Genomic DNA, 15,824 nt, shown 5'->3' on the forward strand with positions numbered 1-15,824 from the left:
GATGAGGGCTCCTGTGGGTGGGTGGATAGAATGAGATATCTAAGCAGATATCACAGCTGTCCTCTTAGCAACTCTACAGCTATGATAGCGTTTATCTGACAATCCTGATCAGAGAAGCATGGTGTCCGTAAGAACATAGCTAGTTTCAGATGCAACAGATTGTACTGGATAGTAGCCAATGGGGGCATGCATATAAACGTTAAGCTACTGTAATATCAATGCATATCTTCCATTCCCATAAATAAAACTAGCAAAAATGCATAATGCTTGTAGGTGACAATTTTGTTTTTGTTTTTAAAAAGCACTTTTACTTTGAAATGTTTTTAGTGTCTCATTTGATAAACTTAATAGGTATTTCCTGGTTACTTCTCAACCCAGCTTCTATTTTTTTGATTGCCTTTTACATATAGGAATTTCATGGCTTCAGAGGTGTTGGAATTTCAGCTCCTACAATCCCTAGTTCAGCGGTCCCCAAACTAAAGCCCGTGGGCCACATGCGGCCTGCTGAGGCCATTTATCCGGCCCGTGGGTGAGTGACAGGAGCATAGGATGTATCCATATCCTGTGCTCCTGGCCACTGTTCAACAAACTCCATGCAGGTTTTTCAAAATCTGCACGGTAGAGCCGGCGCCGTTTCTCCCGCCCGACAGCTGATCTGCTGGTGGGCAGCCTTGGGGACATCCCGCCCCCTCTCTCCCTTGGTAAGTTTGGTAAGGCTCCCACCTTTCCTTCCCCCTCCTGGCCGCCGAAGAGAGCAGCGCAGTGCTTGCAACGAGAGCCATCTCGGTTGCCCTCCCCATACACTTGCAAGCCACCACCACCAGCTTGCAAAATAGGAAAGCCACTACTGCCGCTGCTGACCACTCAGAAAAGCCGCTGCTGGCCACTGCTGGAAGAAGCCTTTAACTGAGGAGCCACCACCGCTTCCCCTGCCTGAAGCAAGTTGCCTGACAGGTTTGAAGACCAGCTTCCAAGTTGGAGGAACCCCTGAGTTAGGAGTGCAAGGGTCTTCAAACCTGGCAAATTTAAGGCTTGTGACTTATAGTCCGGCCCTCCAACAGTCCAAGGGACAGTGAACTGGCCCCCTGTGTAAAACGTTTGGGGACCCTTGCCCTAGTTAATACAATGAACAAGGTTAGAGAAGGCTTCAGATGTTCAAACATTTCAAAAATCCACATATTAGTTGCTAGTCACACAGTGCATAAGTCTAAACATGGTTTAACTTAACATTCTTAACATTAAGAGTGACCTTAGATATTGTCTTAAATAGCAAATTTGGGAGATATTTAATTTTACAAGGCACTTGAAGATTTTGTGGCAGAGAAAGGTGAATAAGCCCATTTAGGAATTTGTGTTTGAGTGTGAGTAGGCCTACTTCAATTATATCTTTTCACTGATTCTTCAGAAATTCTCCCAAAAGTTTGTATTTGCTTTGCTGATAAAGAACTGAGGTTGCATATTAGTTTTGATTTTCGTGGGATGAAGGAGAGCTGTACATGTGCTGATAATTAGTATCAGATACCACACTGGAGTTAAGAAACAACAGAGAATATTTCTGGAAAAGAAAGAAAAAACCCGATAAGGAGCTAGCTATGGGATATTTTCAATTTCCCAGAGTCACAAGGAACAATGTATTGAGATAGCAGAACACTGGTATATTTACTAAATTATAGTAAAGGTAGCGGATGTTGTACCTGGCTCTTGCAAAGAAATCTAGAGGAAGAAAGAGTCTACAAATAACAAGCAGGTTCCAAGAGGCTACATCTGGCACACACTTCTGAAGTTCGAAGGAAGAAAACCGACTTCCAACTGGTGTTTGATGTTGTTCAATGTTTGTAACGTCAGCTTTTTGGCCTGAACATAGTCCAAAGGTAATAGGAAATCCACAGGCACTCCAGATGTTCTTAGTTCATGCTCCAGTGCCTTTGTCCACAATGCAAGATAAGTGTTAACTAAGACTAATGTTACTAATCTTATATGGGTGGAAAGTCTGAATCTTCAATTTCAGACTACCAGTATTCCACTGATAGTCTCCATGCCTTTTCCTTTATTTGGGGCATCCCAGATCCAAGCTTGAGTTTATGTTTATGTTTATTAGATTTGTATGCCGCCCCTCTCTGTAGACTTGGGGCGGCTCACAACACAATAAAAAACAGTTTATAACAAATCTAATAAATTTACTATTTAAAATATTTTTTAAAAAACCCATTATTAAACCAGACATACACTCAGACATACCATACATAAATTGTATAGGCCCAGGGGAGGGGGGGGGAATGCCTCAATTCCCCCATGCCTGACGGCAGAGGTGAGTTTTAAGGAGTTTACGAAAGGCAAGGAGGGTAGGGGCAGTTCTAATCTCTGGGGGGAGCTGGTTCCAGAGAGTCGGGGCCGCCACAGAGAAGGCTCTTCCCCTGGGGCCCGCCAACCGACATTGTTTAGTTGACGGGACCCGGAGAAGGCCCACTCTGTGGGACCTAATCGGTCGCTGGGATTCATGCGGCAGGAGGCGGTCTCAGAGATATTCTGGTCCAATGCCATGAAGGGCTTTAAAGGTCATAACCAACACTTTGAATTGTGACCGGAAATTGATCGGCAACCAATGCAGACTGCGGAGTGTTGGAGTAACATGGGCATACCTAGTACAATACTGCAACACTACAACTCAAGGATTGCCTTGAGTTAGGGGTGAAATTCAATTGGTTTGGACCGGATCATGCATACCGGTAGTAGCAATTATAAATGGTTCACCGAACCAGTAAAAAACAGCCCTGGTTGGCCCCGCTCAACCCCAGCCACTTACCTGCTGCCCACTCTCCCTTCACCATGTGACACATCCTTATGTTGGCGAAACAACTGGAAACTGTAGGAAAAGTACGTGCAGGTGAGTGCGCTTCCAGGAGAGTGAAAGGGATGCTCACTCCCAACGTGTCTCCTTTCAGTGGATTTTGAAGTTGGAACTAGGATGTTCTGAATAGGGTCTAGGATGAAGTTGGGACTAAGATGTTTTGAATAGAATCCGTCCAACTTCCTATACTATGCAAGTAAAGTCAAACAAAGGGGGAGGTTGTTCTGTCGGGTTCTCTGGCAGACTCCTCCCAAAAATTCACAGGTACACATTTCACACACACACACATTTGAAAATTCAAAACAATGTTCTTTATAATGAAAATTCACTTAAACTAAGCCCTCTTTTGGTATAGCAAAGAGCACTTGTCTCCAAACAAACTGGTAATTTGTACAAGTCCCTTATCAGTTCTGTGATACTTAGCTTGCAGCTGTGAGGCAATTCAAAGTCCTTCTTTCACAAAGTGAAACACACTTTGCTCTGGTTTAGTTTCAAAGCGGGGAAAAATCAGCACACAAAAAGTCAAAGTCAGTAAAGCAGTCACGAAACACAACGATCAGATAATCCTCCACAATGGCCAAACCCACAGGCTGCTCTTTATAGCAGCCTCACTAATTACCACAGCCCCACCCAACCACAGGTGGCCTCATTTTCTTTGATAATAATCTCTCAGTTGTTGTTGCCTATGCATCGCTCTCCGCATGCGTGGCTGTATCATTAACTCTTGTTCTGAATCCAAGGAGGAGCTAGATAATTGATCTCCTTCTGAGCTGTCTGCCACACTCTCCTCCTCCCTGTCACTCATGTCTTCTTGGTCAGAGGAGCCTTCATCAGCAGATTCCACCAGGGGCAAAACAGGCCTGCAGCATGTGGATGTCTCCCCCACATCCACAGTCCTTGGGGCAGGAGCAGGGCCAGAGCTAACTACAACAGAGGTCAGGTGGGGCTACCAAAAATCCCCCAAAAGAGCCGAACTGGAACCCACCTCTGCTTCTCTGGAGTAGCCACTGGGAACCGGACCACTTTTACGTAGTTGAGGAAAGAGGGAGGGGAAAGCCATATATGCTCAGCACTTTGGATCATAGGGCAGCTTATAAGATCTGCATCTCTCACTCTTTCCATAAGGTCTTATGGGGAGAATCAAAGCAGTATCCGATTGTTCCTGCAATTTCTTCCACCAGCAAGGGACGTGGAGCAGGGACTCAGGGGGAAATGGTGTAGGCATTTTATTTTATTTATTTTTATTTATTTATTTATTTATTTTGTCCAATATATAATACACATTGAAGAGAAAGATATGTAATAATATAAGTAAAGAAAAGAATAGAAGAAAAGATATAAAAGTATAGGTGAACATATTTGAAAGGAAGAAAAGATAAATGAGATAAGGAGAGACAATTGGACAGGGGACGGAAGGCACACTAGTGCACTTATGCACACCCCTTACTGACCTCTAACCTCTGGAGAGGTCAATCGTGGATAGTCTAAGGAAAAAATTTTGTGGTTAGGGGTTGACACTACTGAGTCAGGTAATGAGTTCCACACTTTGACAACTCGGTTGCTGAAGTCATATTTTTTACAGTCAAGTTTGGAGCGGTTAATATTAAGTTTGAATCTGTTGCGTGCTCTTGTGTTGTTGCGATTGAAGCTGAAATAGTCATTGACAGGTAGAACGTTGCAGCATATGATCTTGTGGGCAATACTTAGATCGTGTTTTAGGCAACGTAGTTCTAAGCTTTCTAGACCTAGGATTGATAGTCTGCTTTCGTAGGGTATTTTGGCACTCTGAAGAGATAATGGGGCTTCAGTCCAAAAAGAAGCAAAGCCCCAGCAACTGATAATAAGCCTCTGAGGCTTTGCTTGTGTGGATGTGTTTGAGGTTTGCATAAAACAACAATGCTGTAACTCTACACATATCGCTCATTTAAAAGCTTCACTGAACTCAAAGGAAACTATTTCAGATTTACTTAGAATACCTAAAATATGATCTTTGGCTACTTCAGTATTCCAGATACTTCCACTCTTCACCAGATCTTGGTCTCTATCTTATGACAGATAGAATATGGTAAACATGCTTTATGAAATGATTTTATTTCTTTGATTTGGCAGTATGCACTATAGGTTTCTTTATAGTTTAAAGTATCCCCTCTGCTAATATTTGATGAATCTCATTTTGAAATTTGCATGAGAATTTTGTTTCTCGTGCTTGATGAAAGCTTCTTCATCATTCAGTGCTACAATTGCCAAGCAGTCCAGTGCCGGGGTGGGTTCCACTTTCCATCATCACCGGTTTGCATCGTGATGTTGCACGCGTGTCCCGTCGTGCATTTCCGCTTCTGTGGATGCTCACTAGAACCGATAGAGCCCAAAACACAGCTGAGCAGCTGGTCAGCTCCGGCAAAAAAATAAAGCTCAGGATTAATCCGCAGGTGGGTGGATTAATTTTCAAGCAGAAGAGAAAAAGCCATCTGAAGATGGAAAAATTCACCCAAAATTCTATTTTTTTAAAAAAAGATGACAAAAACAGATCCGTGACACCATTGTCACATTACCAGCGGGTCTCTAACAGTTTGGGCGATGTGGTCTGAACCAAGAGGAACCCACCCCAGGGAAGATCACAGAGTATAGCATTATAAACAAACAATATTATCCACTGTAGAGTTGTTAGGTTTTTTTTCCTTCTATCATGATTGACTGCAATCATTTTGCTCTCTCAGATGGAGCATCAGCCCATCTGCCCAGGTTTCTTCATATGTTAAGATAACATCATGGTAGCTAAGAGATGTCAAATTATTTTGACAAATTATTCTGACAGAGCATTTTCAGTATTTAGATGTATAAAGTGGCTTGGCAAGGCAGTCTGAGAACCTCATTTAATGAAGAAGGGTTGAGCTCATACCGCTCATCTGCCTGATCATTATAAGCTTAACTTCCAGAGAACTACTTCTAATGCCCCATCTTCTTATTTGCTTATCTCATAATTATACTGTATGTAACCATGGGCGTGCTGTTGTCAGTTCATTTCTTTTTCTTGCTGATTACCTTTCACAGCATTCCTTAACCAGGGGTGGATTGCTACTACTGCCACTACTGATGCGCCGCATGTGCAGCTTCAAAATGCAAGAAGCAAAAATGCACTGAAACCTTGCGAGGGATGCGCATGTGAGACAGAGATTTTGGCAATTTTTTTGTTTCCACGCATGCGCGGAAGCACAAAAATAGCCGAAATTTCACACACATCCCCTGCGCATGCGTACGAAGTAAAAAAGACAAACAAATATGGCAGCACCCACAGGACTGACGTTGGAGTGGTTGTGTGCAAATTGCACAATCTGGCGGGCGCTACCAGTGTGCAGTCCGCTATTGCGCCAGTAACAATCACTACTGTCCTTAACAGTCTTTGGAGGGGGGGCGGCATACAAATAAATAAAAAATAAAAATAAATAAATAAACAAACAAACAAACTTATCACACAGAAGAAAAGATACTTCAAATATTGCATTTTGGAAGTTCTTCATGATCAGTTGTGCATTTTTCTACCGCACAAGCCAATTACATTTATGCCTCATACTTGTATTGTAAACCAAGCGCAGTTCCTGATTGTTTAAATGAGCTTTTTTTAAAAATTACACTTTTGCAGAGTTCCCAGGCTTGAAACACATGTGCCTAAACATAGAGCAGAAACCAAACAGATATAATAGCAATGGAAGAGATAGTTTGGCAGCTAAAACTATCAACAAGGAAATGCAAAACAATTTTAAGAAGACAGTATATTAAGCATTCATTACACATATTGTTTCCATTCAAATGTTCAAGAATTGATGGGGATTAGCCCCAGTATCCTGAACTGCATTATGAACACTCTTTCATATCATAACCATCTGTATCGGCGCCAAATTTGAGAGGATGGGAAAGAGACAGGAAGGACGGAGTCTTTTCACCTATACCACAACTGAAAATGAGGACAGAAGTCATTATTGCCACATAAACAGGGTTGGGGCAAGCAGAAACTCAATTTAACACAATACCAGTAACTGCACTAGACATATATCAATGATGTATTGTGAAAGTTTACTTTCTGCCATCTGTCCTTTGAATTATCTGCAGTCGTGGGTGGGATAGTAGCAACCAGTACCAATTTGCATTGAACATGCTAAAACCTTGACTAGGATTTTAAAGTAAAACAATGAATTAATTCTTTAATTGCTCCCAAATATAATTCATTATATACTGAGGATTATATTCAAGAAGCTTCTTCATTTGCTAGTGTAGTCTTTTTTGGTAAATATTTGTTAGAGTTCATTTCACAATACAGTGGTACCTCATCTTACGAACACCTCTTCTAACGAACTTTTCAAGATACAAACCCAGTATTTAAGATTTTTTTGCGTCTTCTTCCAAACTATTTTCACCTTACGAACCCAAGCAGCTGCTGCTGGGATGAATGGGTTTCTTTTTTTCCCCTTTTTTGAAGAAAGAAAAGGGAGGGGCGGCTTGGAGGGTGAAAGACTGCATTTTAAAAACTAGGAGAACAGCGTGCTTGCAAAGGCACTGAAAGGGTGTCTTTTGAAGAAAGAAAAGAGAGCGGGGCACCTTGGAGGAGGAAAGATTTTGCAGTGAACAACGTGCTTGCAAAGGCACTGAAAGGGTGTCTTTTGAAGAAAGAAAGGGGAGGGGTGCCCCCCTTGCCTTTCTTCCTTCCCACTCACCCTTTAGCCTAGCCTTGCTTCTTCTACCCGCCCCCTTTAGCTGCTCCTCCCTGCCCTCTGTTCGCCTCCCTTCTAAAGTTTGGGATCTTCCTGAAGGATTTGCACGCATTATTTGCTTTTACATTGATTCCTATGGGAAACATTGTTTCATCTTACGAACTTTTCACCTTGCGAACCTCCTCCTGGAACCAATTAAGTTCGTATCATGAGGTATCACTGTACTCCTTTGCAAAATAGAATTCAAAATAAAATTCCATTAGCCAAGGACATTTAATCCTACCCTAATTGGCTGAAAACAACCAGAAGAAGGCAGATCAACTTAAAGGATCGACATTAAAGATAGTAGTGCTAATGTTTTTGCATTGTCACTGGATTAAAAAAATCTACTCAGTTCACAACGTCACTTCTGCAACAACTGTATACTGTATACGTTTTGATTCTCAAATAACATTTTTCTCTAGACTGACATCTAGTGGTTCTCGTGTTTATATTAAGTAGGTTCTTTGAGGAATAACCAGTAGATAAAATTTAGAAGGATGCTCAGTTATGAATGCAGACTCTTTTGAAATTGCTTTATGAAGCAACTTGGGTCCTTGCATTCAAAAGAAAAGTGAATCTGATGTACTGTTCTGGTTCATACATCATCACGTAATCATTCTGAACACAGAAAAGTATTTTTTCTTTAAAATATCATAGCAATGAATAAAACTGATTTGAGTAGTATTTAGCTAAATATGAACATACAATTTTAAATAATGTTTCATTTTAAACATAACTTTTAAATATGTTGGTCATATTTACACCAGTTCTATGGAGGTCTACTCAGAATAAAATATCCAGAATTTCCAATGAGTTTGTTCCCAATAAATTGACATGTTAATTATTGTAAAATCATACATTAAACTGAAAATGTTCTTAAATACCAGGAACAAAGGGACCAAAAAAAATGCTATTTCACACAGTTTCTAAGAAACCAGAATCACTACTAAACATTTTTTTTAGCGTTTCCTTGATTGTGACAAGATTAAATCAATCAGTCAATCGAATAAATAATTTTAGCCTACAGAATGCTATAAGAAACAAAATCTTTTTTAAAAAAATGTTATAACTGCTAAGAGGGAGAGAGAGAGAGAAATTCCAGTCACATTGATTTATGACCTGATAGATATCTAAATAGCAGCCAGAGACAATATGCCTTGGATTTTAAAAGAGAAATGAAAAATAATCTAATCAAGTTTCAACAGATGCATCAGAATAAAATGGAAATTACCACAAATCTTTAAATTATTAAATCTCAGTGAATTTTTTTTAAAGTATTTATTTATTTATTTATTTATTTATTTATTTATTTATTTATTTATTATTTGGATTTGTATGCCGCCCCTCTCCGAAAACTCGGGGCGGCTCACAACAAGTGAAAAGACAATCCAATACATTAATCCAATTAATTAAAATATTATAAATTTAAGAAAATCCCCTATACTAACATACCCACACACAAGCATACCATATATAAATTCAACGTGCCCAGGGGAAGATGTTTAGTTTCCCCATGCCTGACGGCAAAGGTGGGTTTTAAGGAGTTTATGGAAGGCAGGAAGAGTAGGGGCAGTTCTAATCTCCGGGTGGAGTTGGTTCCAGAGAGCCGGTGCCGCCACAGAGAAGGCTCTCCCCCTGGGGCCCGCCAACCGGCATTGTTTAGTTGACGGGACCCGGAGGAGGCCCACTCTGTGGGACCTAATCGGTCGCTGGGATTCGTGCGGCAGAAGGCGGTCTCGGAGATATTCTGGTCCAGTGCCATGAAGGGCTTTAAAGGTCATAACCAACACTTTGAATTGTGACCGGAAACTGATCGGCAGCCAATGCAGGCTGCGGAGTGATGGTGAAACATGGGCATACCTGGGTAAGCCCATGACTGCTCTCGCAGCTGCATTCTGCACGATATGAAGTTTCCGAACACTTTTCAAAGGTAGCCCCATGTAGAGAGCATTACAGTAGTCGAACCTCGAGGTGATGAGGGCATGAGTGACTGTGAGCAATGAGTCCTGGTCCAGGTAGGGCCGCAACTGGTGCACCAGGCGAACCTGGGCAAACGCCCCCCTCGCCACAGCTGAAAGGTGTTGTTCTAATGTGAGCTGTGGATCGAGGAGGACGCCCAAGTTGCGGACCCTCTCTGAGGGGGTCAGTAATTCCCCCCCCAGGGTAATGGACGGACAGATGGGATTAGGGCAGATGACTAGCCACAACTACCGGATTTTTTGTACTATAACACCACTAGTGCATAAGATGCAACAAGATTTCAAAGAGGCAAGTAAGGAAAAAAAGAAGTACTCTGCAAGCCTCCCAAACCTTCTGCACATCCCATTTTTGCAAAAAAATAAATAAAAATGGGCCATTTTTGCAAAAAACAGGTGTGCAGGGAGTTACAGAGTACTCTTGGCAGCTGGGGAAGGCAAAAATGTCCCAATTTTTGCAAAAAACACCCCCATTTGTGCAAAAATGGGGATGTTTTTGCCTTTCCCCAGGCCTCAGGAGCACTCTGCAGGTCTCCCAAACCCTTTGTACACCATATTTTTGCGACAAATAGGCCAATTTCTTTGCAAAAATGGGATGTGGGATGAGGGTTTTGGAGGCCCAAAATGACTGTATTCGATGCATCAGACACACTGACATTTCTCGCCTCTTTTAAGGAGGAAAAGGTGCACCTTATACTTCAAAAAATATAGTAAATCCAATAAGTCACACAAAACTTCAGATAATCTCTACTGTAATTGGTCGAAAGAACAAGAAGAACCAGGAATTAAGTGAGCCTGTGGGAAAGGAGGACTTCGAAATCTGCACCGCCTTGACCACAAACCTTAAAGCCCTTTATTTCACCTAAATGCCTCTATCTCTGGGGGGACATGATCGAAACATTTAAATATGTTAAAGGGTTAAATAAGGTCCAGGAGGGAAGTGTTTTTAATAGGAAAGTGAACACAAGAACAAGGGGACACAATCTGAAGTTAGTTGGGGGAAAGATCAAAGGCAACATGAGAAAATATTATTTTACTGAAAGAGTAGTAGATCCTTGGAACAAACTTCCAGCAGACGTGGTTGGTAAATCCACAGTCACTGAATTTAAACATGCCTGGGATAAACATATATGCATTGTAAGATAAAATACAGGAAATAGTATAAGGGCAGACTAGATGGACCATCAGGTCTTTTTCTGCCTTCAGTCTTCTATGTTTCTATGTTTCTATTGATCATGAATCTAGAACTAAGTAAGCTCACCTTTTTTGAACTTGACTTAGTGGGGGAAAGAACTAGCCTCTTTCCATTTATAAGCCATATGTTAAAAAGTCATTTTCAAAACATTCAACTTGTGTTGACATGACTATCTCAAGAAAGATATGAATGGCTCTACTGTTATTCCAAGTACTCAGCAGCTGCTTCTATTTGAATTTCTGATTGCTGTACTCACACAGACAGGAAGAAGATATCCTCAATTTCTTCCCCCTTCAAATTGAGATTCATACAGTTGATAGATCAAATTTATGGACAATACATTATCAACACTGTTATCAACTTAACAGTAAACCTCTCACACTGAGTTAAATTCTTCTAAAATTCTAGATAGTTTCCCTTAAGCTGTTGCGGCTCAGCGTGACTCACAACCATAAGGCTAAACACTTTAACTCCATCAGTTCCATTTGCTGTGCTTTGAGAAGTTTCTGAACAGCTGCCCCATCCCACTGCCAAATCCTGCCAAATATAGCCTTTTTTGACTTAGATTCTAAAAGGAAATGAGAAAATAATTGTAAAGACCAGCAACATGGCATCAAATTCCCCCCACTGCCATGCTTGATGCCTATTTGGGTTAATTAGAGACTGCGATAAAGTGGAAAAAATGAATTGGGGAAAAAAGATTCTGTTTTTCTCCTTATTCTAATCCTTCTATTATATTGCCACTTTAGATCATGATAAAGCTTGAGCTGAAAGAAAAGAGCTAATTCGGTAGGATGAATTGGACATATTGCAGTAAAAATCAGTTTGGGGCAGTGGCTGGGGGATGGGGGGTGGGGGGAAATGTTTTTACCCTTGCCCGAATCCAGGGAAGCCTTTGAAGCCTGGAGAGAGTGAAACACAAGCCTACTGGGCCCACCAGGAGTTGGTCAACAGGCCATTTCTGGCCCCCAGAGGGCTTCTGGAGGGTGGGGGAAGCTGTTTTTGCCCTCTCTAGGCATTGAATTATGGGTATGGGCACTCGCACTTGTGTGCACACATGCACTTTCGGCACCAGAGGGAAAAAAGCTTCAACATCACTGCTCTAGGACAGTGATGGCTAAGACTTTTCTGCTTGAGTGCCAAAAAGGCCCATGTTTGTACTGCCCCTCCACTGAAGCCTCTGAACTTCCAGTTGGCCTGTTGGGCCATTGGTCACCCTTCCCAGGCTTCAGAAAGCCTCCCTGAAGACTGGGGAGGGTGAAAAATAGTCTAACAAGAAACCGGACGTTTGTTTCAGAAAGCTTTCCTAAAGCTTGGGGAAGGCAAAAACAGCCTTCAATACTCTCTGGAAGGCTGAAAATCAGCTGGTCAGCACATCCATGCATGCTGAAGCTGACAGAGGGCAATGCCTTGCGTGTCCTTAGATATTTATTTATTTATTTATTTATTTATATTTATTTTGTCCAATATACAATGAGAGTTTTAGTGGGTATATATATATATATAGTAAAATACATGATGAAGGTTATAGAGGAGATACTCATAGTAAAATATATCTAAGAAAGAATAGAAAAGAAGATAAAGTAATAGAACATATCAATGAAAGAATAGAAGAGATATAGGAATAGAAGAAAGGTATAGGAGATATAGGAGAGCAATAGGACAGGGGACGGAAGGCACTCTAGTGCACTTGTACTCGCCCCTTACTGACCTCTTAGGAATCTGGATAGGTCAAACGTAGATAATCTAAGGGTAAAGTGTTGGGGGTTTGGGGATGACACTATGGAGTCCGGTAATGAATTCCACGCTTCGACAACTGGGTTACTGAAGTCATATTTTTTACAGTCAAGTTTGGAGCGCTTAATATTAAGTTTAAATCTGTTGTGTGCTCTTGTGTTGTTGTGGTTGAAGTAGTCGCCGACAGGCAGGACATTGCAGCATATGATCTTGTGGGCAATACTTAGATCATGTTTAAGGCATCTTAGTTCTAGGCTTTCTAGGCCCAGGATTGAAAGTCTAGTCTCGTAGGGTATGGCTCTGTGTGCCACAGATTCATCATCACAACTCTAGGAAATGCACAGTAGCCAGTGCTAATGCTAGTTTTACAGCAGGGCAATAACCACAACAAGACATGACTTTTGATTTTTGTTTTTCTTTCTTTTCAATCAACCTTTTATAAATTTTAATAAATTATTTTATTTTGATGCAATATTTCCACTCTATTAATTGAATTGAATTTATGAACACCCTGTTGTTTGGATAATAACAATTGGTATCTAATTAGAAGGCTATGATACAATCACCAGGGTTATAACCAGTGAAGGGCTACCCCAATTTTTACTACCACACTGTGGGCGTGGCTTATGCATTTTCTTTCAACATCTTTCAGTGCAAATTGGGTGCTCTGGGGTGGTGCTCCATTTTCACTACCCCATTGCGTTCCCCCCATCCGGGCAGTAGCCCACCCCTGCTTATAGCAAATGGTGTCTGTAGTTCTTGCTGTTTCCATCACTGAGTTGGGGATACCTCACTCACTCCTTATGGATGCTGCAGTGCCTGAGATCAGCCTGTAAAATAATTACTCATGTCCAAGGTTAAGCACTCTCTACCTGCATTTGGGACTACAATTCCCATGGGGTTCAATCAGCATTGCTCTTAGCCAGAAATTAGGAAAGTTGCAATTCAGTGTTACAAAAGTTCAGAGTGTTTATTGCTACCAAATCCATTAACCAATGATAATCCTACTGATACTTTCCTCATTAAAAGAGATCAAAAGAGAGGCTACGTGACATTTATTTTTCATCTGAGCTTTTCTGTCACTCCAACAAGACTAAGTGGTGCTTCTGTGTGACCTCACATTTACCTTTCCGGCCCTTTGGAGAAAACAAAGGTCACACAGTTGCAACTCCCAGCCTCAGAGTAGCAATGTTTGGAATACACCGGTCATCTCAGGAAAAGGTGGCAATCTGACTTATGATGCCCCAACTGCATCATAAGTCAAGGGCTACATTTATCAATCTGTTCTTGATTTACAGAAGGTATATTATATGAAGAATAGCTTTGCATTATGGAATGTTATGGAGTTATGGAATTATTTATTTATTAAATTTATATGCTGCCCATTTTGCTATTCAGACCAATTATGGTATTATGTAATATTATGGATTTGAGCACCGAATGTGATAAGAGTGAAGAGAAGTGAAACATATATACATATAAATAAAGCTATGCTTAGCAAATAGTTCAGCAATGGAAGACAAGTTTTGTTATAGTCCCTTGATTGTCCAGCGTATACATGGATAAATTTTGTTATGAATACATTTATCCATAAAGCTCAGTAACAGTCATGATGAATGCACCGTTGGGAAACTCAAAAAATTGGTTAGGGATAGATTATCATAGAGAAAAATCTATATTTTTAACCATGAGTCAAAAACAACTTGAGGGCACATGATAAATCATTTAGTTATTTCTATGAAATAGTGATAGCATTAGCACAAATTAACATTAACATTAAGATCAGGAATGGGTAGCTTATAAATCTAAATGAATGAATGAATAAATAAATGAATAAATGAATGAATGAATGAATGAATGAATGAATGAATGAATGAATAAATAAATAAATAGTGTGTTGGCTGGGATTGTAAAGGGGTGTGTCATTATGTACCGTATTTTTCGGTGTATAAGACACACTTTTTTTCCTCCTAAAAAGAGGCAGATAATTAGGGTGCGTCCTATACTCTGAATGTAGCTCCACCCCCCCAACCCTAACTAGCTGCTAACAATCTTCCCAGCTCTTACCTTGCAGGCTCTTTCATTGTTTCTCTCTGTGAAGAATGTTTTACAAGTCCTAAGTCTTTGCAGGGTTTTTTCCATTGCTCTACTTGCTCAGACTGTTTCTTTCCAGGTGCTAATGATGTTCCCAGCTCTTTCATTGTTACTCTCTCAGAATAATTTTTTTAAAGCCCTTAACCAGGGGATAAAATAATGTGCTGAAGCTAACCCTATTTTCCTCCCCCAAAACTAAGGTGCGTTTTATATTCTGGTGCGTCTTATACTCCGAAATATACGGTATATAGATGATGTCATCCAATTGAACAAAGATTGAAATTATTTCCAGCATGGATTACTGAGGCTGTTTGAGGCAACAGGAATCTGAAATATGGTTTTGAAAATTAATGGATCAAAAACTAAAAACCTTGAGTTTGACAAGAATATTGGAATTCATAATTGACATAAATGGCAAAAATATATTAATTTTCGTACTTTGAATGTGTAAATGGATGGAGAATTTTTAAGATTTCAAATGTTTAAATAAGGCAATGAATAGGATGTGAAATCTTGAGAATTTATGTTCGTTGAAAAAAGCAAAAATTGTTTTGTGCAAGAGTGAACTTTCTCTCATTTTGTTACATGGAAGTTAGCATTCAATATGTCGCGAATAATGGAAAATTACTGTGGGTAATTTCCAGTTCAATTTTCACTGACGTGCTCCTGGTGAATTTCTATATTACAGTTTGAGTAAGCACACATCTCCCTCAGTTCAACTGGCAAAAATGATGTTTCTTTATTAAACATCAGCAAACATCAAAATAGTTAATTTAAAAAAACATAGACAGACAAAAACAGGAAAAGAGACAGAGAGACATGAAAAGGCAAGAAATAAAAATAGTGGAGACTTTAATATCGACACATTTATTTATATCTATATTAAAAGAGATATCCAGAATGTATATGAAAAGAATCTGGAAATTACATGACCCCCTTCTCTATTTTTCCACATGAAGAAAACAATTTGGTGGGTAGGGATGATGTCACTAACAAGAAGAAACATAAAAGGAGACAATGGGAGTGCATGAATGCTGTGAGAACATGTTCCTTCACAAGTATGTGTGGTAGAACCAGAAATAAGCTCAAGAATAAATGGATGCTCAATTAATTCAGTCATAGAAACATAGAAACATAGAAGTCTGACGGCAGAAAAAGACCTCATGGTCCATCTAGTCTGCCCTTATACTATTTTCTGTATTTTATCTTAGGATGGATATATGTTT

Source organism: Erythrolamprus reginae, chromosome 4 (assembly GCF_031021105.1).
Source record: "Erythrolamprus reginae isolate rEryReg1 chromosome 4, rEryReg1.hap1, whole genome shotgun sequence".
Classification (NCBI taxonomy): domain Eukaryota; kingdom Metazoa; phylum Chordata; class Lepidosauria; order Squamata; family Dipsadidae; genus Erythrolamprus; species Erythrolamprus reginae.